Below are 9,453 nucleotides of genomic sequence, written 5' to 3'. Positions count from 1 at the left end.
AGATGTTGCTTATTAATACTATTAGTCAAATTGTTATCATATGACATGGTGGGAGGTGGAATATGAGATCCTTTGGCAATAATATTGCTTACAAAAATGTTTTTTGAAAGATATAAGAAACACTTAGAAGAAAATAAAACAAAAATCTTCAGCAGATTATAAATACACTTAAATAATCTGTTAATTTCACTGGTAATCATTTTTCACTTCAAAGATTATCTCTCTGGTATTACAATAGTTAAAAAAATCAATACTTATGTAAGGGAGATCAAACTCAACTATTGTTAGGAGAAAGATTTTACACTCTTACTATTTGGCTTCTAGTGGATTGTGAATTGATGGCTATACATTTCCAATTAGAGGGTGTTTTTCCCAATGTATGATGTTTAGAGAAATTTTATGTAAGACTAAAGATTTAAGCAATAAGAATTCTGGATAATATTTCTAATTCTTAAGCACTGTCCCCTAAGTAGAGGTAGTTTTAGAAAATTTAGTAAAATTCTATTTAACTCTATATTCATAGGTATTAAATTTCTATGTGGTATCTTAAGAGTCAGTGGCTAGACCCACATTTCTTTACAATCTAATTTGAATTGAAATTGAATTTTGGGGTGAAAAAGAAAATATTTGCATAGGCTTGTCCAACTCATCCTCATGTTCATCTAGGTGGTCGCCCCCAAAGAATATTTATCTTTCAAAATCAGTCATCACTTCCTAACTTGGCCTTTATCTTCTCTGAAAGTGAAATGTTCAAGCAGATAAACTGAAAAGCAGCTGGTAGTTCCATATTTCTGTGATAACAATCTGGTACTTATTAGCCTTTGTATTTTGTCCAGGATAAGGAGTGTTGACAACGCATCCTACAGGATGTGGGGGAATGCCTCTTAACCACTTAGCGTGGCAGATGGACAGCAAATGAAGAGAAAGAGCTCTCTCTTAAACTCAGCTTATCCAGGATGTAGTCAAAGTTGGACATGGCAAAGTAGTATGAAGGTTCTAGAGCACTTTCTCTGTGGCCAGTGAGTATCCCACACTTGTCATGGGGTTTCTTGTGCTGTCACACTGCAGAGTACTGAGAGAGGACCACTAAAGTCATGTGTTTCTTCCTTTTTCCCTTAACTCACTTATCTAGGAAGAGAGCAGATTAATGTCAAGAGAGGTCATTTTGTCTTGAGGATGACACCAAGTAGAACATTAAAAATGACACCTTTTGCGCTTGATTACATTTTCCTTACTAGACTTAAGAATTTAATAATTTTAAGACCAGGGACTTTTCAAAATGCATATGTGTGTAACATTTTTTTTCTTTTTTCAAAGATTTATTTATTTGAGAGTGAGAAAGAGAGCATGTGCGCATGCACATGTGTGGGAGGAGGGGCAGAGGGAAAGACTCTCATGCAGACTCCCTGCTGAGCACAGAGCCTATGCAATGTGGGCTCCATCTCAAGACCTTGAGATCTTGACCTGAGCCTAGATCAAAAGTCCAATGCTTAACTGACTGAACCACCCAGGTGCCACAATGCCATTTTTTCTTTATAGACAAAAGGGAATTCCCAAGATTTTTCTGTTGAAAATGGTATTTAGAGAAGTTTGGTGCCAGACATCTATGAAATGTGAACTCTAGCTCCACACGTGTATATTACCTTGTGCAAGTTTCTTAACCATCCTGAAAGTTTCCTTATCTTTAAAATAGGAATGATACAAATTAAAAAAAAAATGTTTAAAGGGGCGCCTGGGTGGCTCAGTTGGTTAAGCATCTACCTTTGGCTCAGGTCATGATCCCAGGGTCCTGGGATTGAGGCCCACCTCAGGCTCCTTGCTCGGTGGGAAGCCTTCTTCACCCTCTGCCCTCCCCCTCCTTGTGTTCCCTCTCTCACTCTGTCTCTCTCTGTCAAATAAATAAATAAAACCTAAAAAAAAAAAGAAATTTAAACAAATAAAATAGGAATAATGCCATCCATCTATTAGGACAGTTTGGGGCTTAAATGATAATGTGTATAAAGTATATAATAAAATATTCAGCACATAGTAGAGATTAAACAATGGTAGTTATTTACACCTAACAATAACTGTAGTGGTGTGATCTTCAGTAAATATTTTGTCATCTGCACTGAAAATGTAGTAAATAGAACAGAAGCTACCAGTTAATTTAATAAGCTACCAAACCTCACAATAGAAATGCATGGGAATTAACTGACCCATGGAATGCATTAGCCTCTAATTAGTGTCCAGGTTGACAGGTCACTGTGTAGGTCCTTGTAGGGCTTACAAAGACAAATACACAAAAGCCTTAGATGCAAGACTTGTTTGAAAATAAGGAACCCACAAAAACATTCCGAGCAAAGAAGTGACACACTGAAAGTGTTCTTTAGGAAGTTGAACCTCTTGGCAATGTGTGAGACAGACAGGAGAATGGAGAAATCAGAGGAGCCAAGGACAGTTAGGATGTCATTATCATATCCCAGGGAGTGAGGTGGTGCAGTGTGGGACTTTCCCTCAAGGAATGATGGTCTCCTCTGACAAAAGCGGAAAAGAAAGGTATTAGAACCTTTTTTTAAATGTAACTTTTTATTGTAATTTCAATTAGTTAACGTATGGTGTTATCTTAGTTTCAAGTGTACAATATAGTGGTTCAGCATTTCCATAGCTCACCCTGTGCTCATCATGACAAGTGCGCTCCTTCATCTGCACAACCTATTTCACCCAATCTCCCACCCTGGATGGTATGTGTAGCTTGAAAACAGTTCCCCACCTATTGTGAGGAAGCGGGGTGGTTTGACCTATGAAACTGACCCTGAAGCAGAGGTCAACCCTCAGGTGCAGTGAGAATTTAAGGAACATGCAAATAACAGTCAATAGTATGAAGGGAGGAGCATATGGAGAAAGCTAGAAAGAAGGATGACAAAGAAATTATGGTGAGTTTAAGGGGCTTAGGAGAATACGGCAGAATTTGGAGAACATAAGTTTATATGCACACATCAATGCACATTTGCCTTTTATCTACTTAGCTACTCTAGCTACTCTCAGTGATGCACAATCAAGAAGCAAAGGGTGTTTGTGTTGAAGAGAGACTGCCAAAATGCACCTAGTAGAACAAGGGAAATAGATTATCTAGGTCCCTAATGAAAGAAACTTTGGGGTCCAGGCTGAGAAGATGCAGAGGTGCCTGAAGAGGGCTTATGGGTTGATTAAGAGCAGTGGTCAAGAGCTTTCAAAAAATATAACATTAAGTTCATGAAGTAGAAGTACACAGGTGTGGTTGCAACTGTTTAAATGATACAGTGGTAATGGGCAGTCAGAGTGGAGTGAACATGGTGGGCAATGAAGAGGTTCTGTGACTATTGGGTCAATTTGTTAGAAGAATCATTTAGGTCCAGGTTGAATTTCCAAGAATGATGGCAAGGAAAGGGATGGAAAAGAAGAAAATGGATTGGTGCTGGAGTCAGCACAAAAGTCAGAACATTCTAGAGATCAAAAGATGTCATGGAAAGAAAGATGGAAGAAAGAGCAGTCTACATGCGATAAGGTTATTAAAAGACAGCAGAACCATGATGAAAACCCTCTATGAACTCAGGACCTTAAAAGCTCATCTCCTGACTCTGTTGAGCTAGGGCAGACAGGAGTATCTTTTCTGGAGAGACTGGCAAGGGTCTTAAGTCAGTTCTTGCAGAGTGGGAACAGCAGGTGAATGAGAAACACAGACAGCCAGGGTTCCCAAAGGGCCAGTATGCACGGGATTGTTAAGGGCAGTAGGCTAGAGAGGGGGAATATTTCCGGTCTTCTATTTTTCTCCTAACTTCTTAGCCATGCCATGAAGATTAAGATTAATTAATATATATATATATATATTTTTTTTTTTTTAAATATTTTATTTATTTATTTGACATATCACAAGTAGGCGGAGAGGCAGGCAGAGAGAGGAGGAAGCAGGCTCCCTGCTGAGCACAGAACCCGATGCGGGGCTGGATCCCAGGACCCTGGGATCATGACCTGAGTGGAAGGCAGAGGCTTTAACCCACCAAGCCACCCAGGTGCCCCAAGAATTATTTATTTAGAAAAACAGTACTTGTGGGTTCTTTTTCCTAACGTAAGACTAAAAAAGCTATTTCCCTCCTTCTGCACTTGTCGTTCTTCCTCTGCTTATTTGTGTCTGCAAAGAATGCATGATTTTTGTACCTACCAAGATGCTGTGAGTATAATAGACTATTGACTTGGTCATAAATTTGAGTTAAACTGAAGGAATAATAAGCAATGTTGATATTTGCTCAGAATTATAATAAATGTGTAACCACAGTGCTCACTAAGTTAAAAGAGCATTTGTCCCTGCCTTGGAAGAATCTGCCTAATGTGTTTGACATTTAAAATATGAATAACTCAAGAGATCTTAGAGATAATACAGCAAAATAAATTTTTGGATTTTTATCTATTTCTTTAAATGTCAGCATTGCTTTGTAATAAATTATCTGACATTGCAGCATTTTAAAAAAGTTCGACTATGCCTTTACTTTTGCAATTTTCTTGCTTTTATATTTTCTTTCCTTATTTTCCTATACTTCATTGGACTATAAGAAAAAAAACTACTTGAAACATTTAGTTCTAAAGGTGACCTTAGCAGATAAATTTAAATAATGGGTACTGGGCACTGTATGGAATGTCTTCATTATTAGTGCATAATGAAATGAATGTCTACTGCATTAGACACTAACTATGACTCAGGTATCAGAGTTCTGCTTCAAAGGACAAGCTAACAAAATGTTTCAGAAAGGATATTATGATCCTAATGTACGTAGACTTTGAGAGATGGGTATAATACAGCAGTGAGGACTCATGGACATTGTTCCCCCCACCCCATGCCCCCTCTTGAAATGGTAGAGAATCAGGAAGAAACAAAAGGTCTGTGATTCACATTTCCCAGATGATAGATGGCATAAAAGTTCAAGAGTGATATCAGTCAACTTTGGATAGTAAAACTGACAAAATTAAGTGACTGATGGAAATAAGCACTGTTGTCTTAGAGATTTATTGATGACATAATTTTTGTTTTGTTTTTAAATTAGGAACTGCCTTGATTTGTGACTATTGCCTTAGTATTTGTATTGTGTTTTTTTCTTTTCTTTTCTTTTCTTTTTTTAAGATTTTATTTATTGAGAGAGCAAGTGAGAATAAGTGAGAGAGAACACAAAGAGGTGCGGTGGCGGGGATGGGGGAGGTGAGAGGTGGGACAGAGGGAGTTTACAGACTCACCGTTGAGCAGGGATCCCAAAGTGGCACTCGGTCCCAGAACCCGGGGATCATGACCTGAGCTGAAGTCAGATGCTTAACTAACTGAGTCACCCAGGTGTCCCAATATTTTTTTCAAGAAATATTTGCCTAGCACCTTTTATCTATCAGACACTATTCTAGGCACTGGTGACTGAGCAGAGAGCAAGCCAGAGTCCCTGCACTCACAAAGCTTTACTGATGGGGACTCAGCAAACAAGTAAACAATTACATGCATAAAGAACACAATTTCAAACACCTGGTATTTCTCTGCCTTGAAGGTAGCCAATAAACTTGTGCCTGCTCAGATCTGTGGGGACTCTGAACAAATACCCACTCCACCACTGGGGAAAAACCTGGTCATTTTTAGTATAATACATAGAGCATATACAGTATCCACAACTGAATGTATATGTGTGCACATCAGTCATAAAATCTCTCTCTCTCCCTCTTTCCCTTTTCCTTCTTTTCTTCTCTCCTACCTCCTCTCCCTCCTTCTCCCTTTCTGGCCCCCCCTCCTCTTTTTATTTAAAGGCTCCTGCCACAATTCCTTTGGCCTGGCTGATGGATCATTCATTTCCCAGGAAATTCCTTTTACTTGGCAAGCACAGCGTTAGAGGGAAACCGTTTTGTTCACACTCCTCTGGTCTCTGGAGGAAGGATTTTCATAATCCCTGCTTGCCTCCTGCCCTGCCCCTCATTCTTTCCCAGTGTAGGGTGGGGACTAATAGCCAGTGTTTTAGCCCCGCCTACTTCCCCTTTCTCCCTCCACCCAGCCCGCCTGTGGAGCAGGGGGCCTGTTCCATCCCACTCCAGGGGTGCCAGGGCTACCTTCCCCTGGGTGAGGACTCAGCCTAGGTTGGAGGTGTAGTGTTTGAAAGCTGACTCTGCTCACATAGCAAACCCACGGTCTCCCGTGACACCTTCATTAGGAATGAGGCTGACCTCTTGTTACCTCTGTGACTCCAGTAGCTCAAGTGATTCAGAAATCTGCAGGAGGTAAAAAGAGTGATACTTGCCAGGCATCTTGAAACTCAGACATGAAGACTTGCCCTGGGTTATCCGATGAGTCAGGTTTAAAGTTGGAGTACCCACTGGATAGATAGACAGCAGTGTGGGATTCCGGCTTCCCCTCCATCTCACACACGCGTACACACACAAAGCAGGAGGCCATCTGGTGAACAGAATTCTTAGTTCTTTCTGAAGGGAGAAGGATCTGTTTTTATTCCCCCTGAGGTGAGAAGTCGAATTGCTCCCATTCTTTTATTCTTTAGGGTGAATTTGTTATCATCCTCCCTAAATGCTGTACACAACCATTGATCATCTAGGGCCGCCAGGGGACTGGGTGTTGCACACTCACCGTGGCTGTGCCGTGGAGGGAAATTGCAGACTCGGTTATCCACGTGTGCAAAATCTGTGTAAGTGGCTCTGGGTCAAGTGCACAGACCAGTCCTCGGAATGCATTATTGCTTTTAATGAGTCAAATATGTAATGCCAACTTCATGGTCATGGAAAGTACAATAAAGTTGAGGAGGTATTTCAGATACAAGTGGAAACAAAAGAGGTGTAAATTACTCCAAAAGATTTAGCCAGAAAAGAGACACTTAAGTTCTTGGTTTCTGGTGCTTTATCAAGCTTCTACCCGAAAACTAAGTCACGTTCAAAAAAAGCAGAGACAATTGGTCAACTAAGACTTAGGTAGTCCCTGTTAACATAATATTTAAATTACATGAGATCTTCTATATTCGGTCTTAAATTGAGGGTGAGAATATTACTTTGGGAAAGGAGAAAATTGCTGGGTATTCTGGCTTCTAGACCAGTTCTCGTCCCTATTGCTGCTAAGGATACCACTGTTTTAAAGCCATTCAGACCTGCAAACTCAGGGTGACCTTTAACTCCTTGTAGGTAAATCTGTCCCAGTCCATGTACATTATGGACATGACTTCTTTTTCTTGCTTTAGGTAGATTTTATTTTTTTCTAAAGTCAGTCATTTAATGGTTTGTTTTCTCTCTCTTTTATTGAACAGATTCTTATGGGGCACCTGGTACATTCCCAGTAATACATATGGTATTCAGGGAAATATTCATGAGGAGTTTATATTCCAGAACTTTATATTTATAATGGAGGATATGAGACTTGCTGAATGCACCAGCTGTCATTCTTTTCAGGCAATTTCAGTAAAATCTGAGGAGGCAAACTAAATTTACATAATTAAGAGACCGAGCATTTTGTATATTTTATTGTGGCATAAAAAATATATAATATCAAATTTGTCCATCTTAACTATTTTTAAGTGTACAGTTCAGTAGTGTTAATTATATTCACACTGTTGTGCTACTGATCTCCAGAACTTTTTTGTTTTACAAAATTGAAATTCTTTACCCATCGGACAACAATTCCCCATCTCTTCCTCTTCTAATTCCTGGCCACCATCATCTACTTCCTCTTTTTATGAGCTAGACTACCTTAGACACCTTATATAAGTGGAACAGTACTAAGTGCATCCTTTGTGACCAGGCATGCTCTTGGACGAGAAGGGAAGTGGGATTTTATTCTGGTAGATCCCATTGTTGCTGGGCTCCACTTTCTCTGGTCAGGGAGGTGACTATTCACCTGCAGGTCCCAACAGGTACAGCAATGTCAAGTCAGGCAAAGAGAGAGGGTTCTGCCCTGGGGCTAGCAGAGGAATCCCATGTTCCGTGGCTAATGTAATCTTATCAGCTGCCACAGGTGAGCCCAGCTGGGTTCCCCTCTATTCTGCCATAATCAAACAAACATACTAATAGACTGAGTCCAAAACTTACATCATTGTAATAAGATTATTTACAGTTTTAGGTCTCCAGATGTCATTAGTTTTGGTCCTTTAACTAGAGCTTCATTACGTGTCTCATTGAAATCCAGATCCAAGAAGGATATTTCTATATTTTCTTCCAGCGACTGCTCTCGCTGCCTCAATTCTCTGTGATATGGAAACATTAACACCTACTTGTCGTAGGCAGGCGCTTTTCCTCCATGATCTTCACTTCCTGGGTTAGGCCTGCAAATATGTTATACTGCTCTGTGAAGAGACTTAAGGTTGCAGAAGGAATTAAGGCTACCAATAATCAATGGACCTTAAAATAGGAAGTTTATCCTAGATTATCTGGATGGTTTCAATGTAATCACGTGGACTCTTAAAATTGGAAGAGGAAGGCAGATGAGTCATCAGAGAGCTGTGAGAATGGAAAAACAGGCTGTAGTGATTTGCATCATGAGATGGAGCTGACCTCCCTTGCTGGGTGGCAGTGGAGGAAGGCAGCTGCTAGCCAAAGATTGCAGGCTGCCTAGAGAAGTCAGGGGTGACCCTCAGCTGACAACAAGGATAAGAGACCTCAGTCCTACCATAGCAAGGAACTGAATTCTGCCCATAGCTTACATGAACAAGGAAACAGATTCTCCCCAAGAGCCTCCAGAAAGGAGCACAGCCTTGAAGAGCTCTTGATTTTAACCTGAGAACCATCCCAGGACATCTGGCCTATGGAATTGTAAGACATGAAAATGGTGTTGTCTTAAGTTGACAACATTATGATGATTTGTTACAGCAGTAATAGAAAACGCATTTACTACTTCCTAACATTGTTTTAGGAGTTAAATAAGGCAATGCTGGTTAGACTCAGAGTTCGGTCCCTAGTCAGTGCTCAATGATTTCTCTTGTCTTCACTGACAAAACCTGTCACGACCCAATGTGCACAGCCAGATCACAGGTCTCATGGTCCATCTGTCTGCCCCTTGTACCCTGCCACGTGGGGACAGTTCTGGTATCACACTGTTGGTAGGACCATGGCCAGCTGGAGTACAATCTGGGAAGACCCCCAGGGCTACAGACAGTTCTTGAAATGATGCTCCATAATGATGGTAGGAGGAAGTTAGATGCACAGCTCAAGTTTGAGAACACAGGACAGTTCAGTGGTACAAGTTCCTTTTAAAATGAGGGAATAGTTGCCTTATACAAATATTAAACTTGCATTGCTTCAGAAAGTGGACTTGGATGAATCCACAAAAATGACCAAAAAATAAATTTGCAATCAATATAAAAGATAAAGTCCTAATATTTTGATCATTTCACAAACTGAGTAAGTTGCCTGGTAAGTCCATGAGAACCCAGGCCCTGGGAAGGTTCAGACAGATCCAGGACATAAGCATAAAGAGCCAGG

Source organism: Lutra lutra, chromosome 4, assembly GCF_902655055.1.
Source record: "Lutra lutra chromosome 4, mLutLut1.2, whole genome shotgun sequence".
Taxonomy (NCBI): Eukaryota; Metazoa; Chordata; class Mammalia; order Carnivora; family Mustelidae; genus Lutra; species Lutra lutra.
This window is presented reverse-complemented; position numbering follows the sequence as displayed.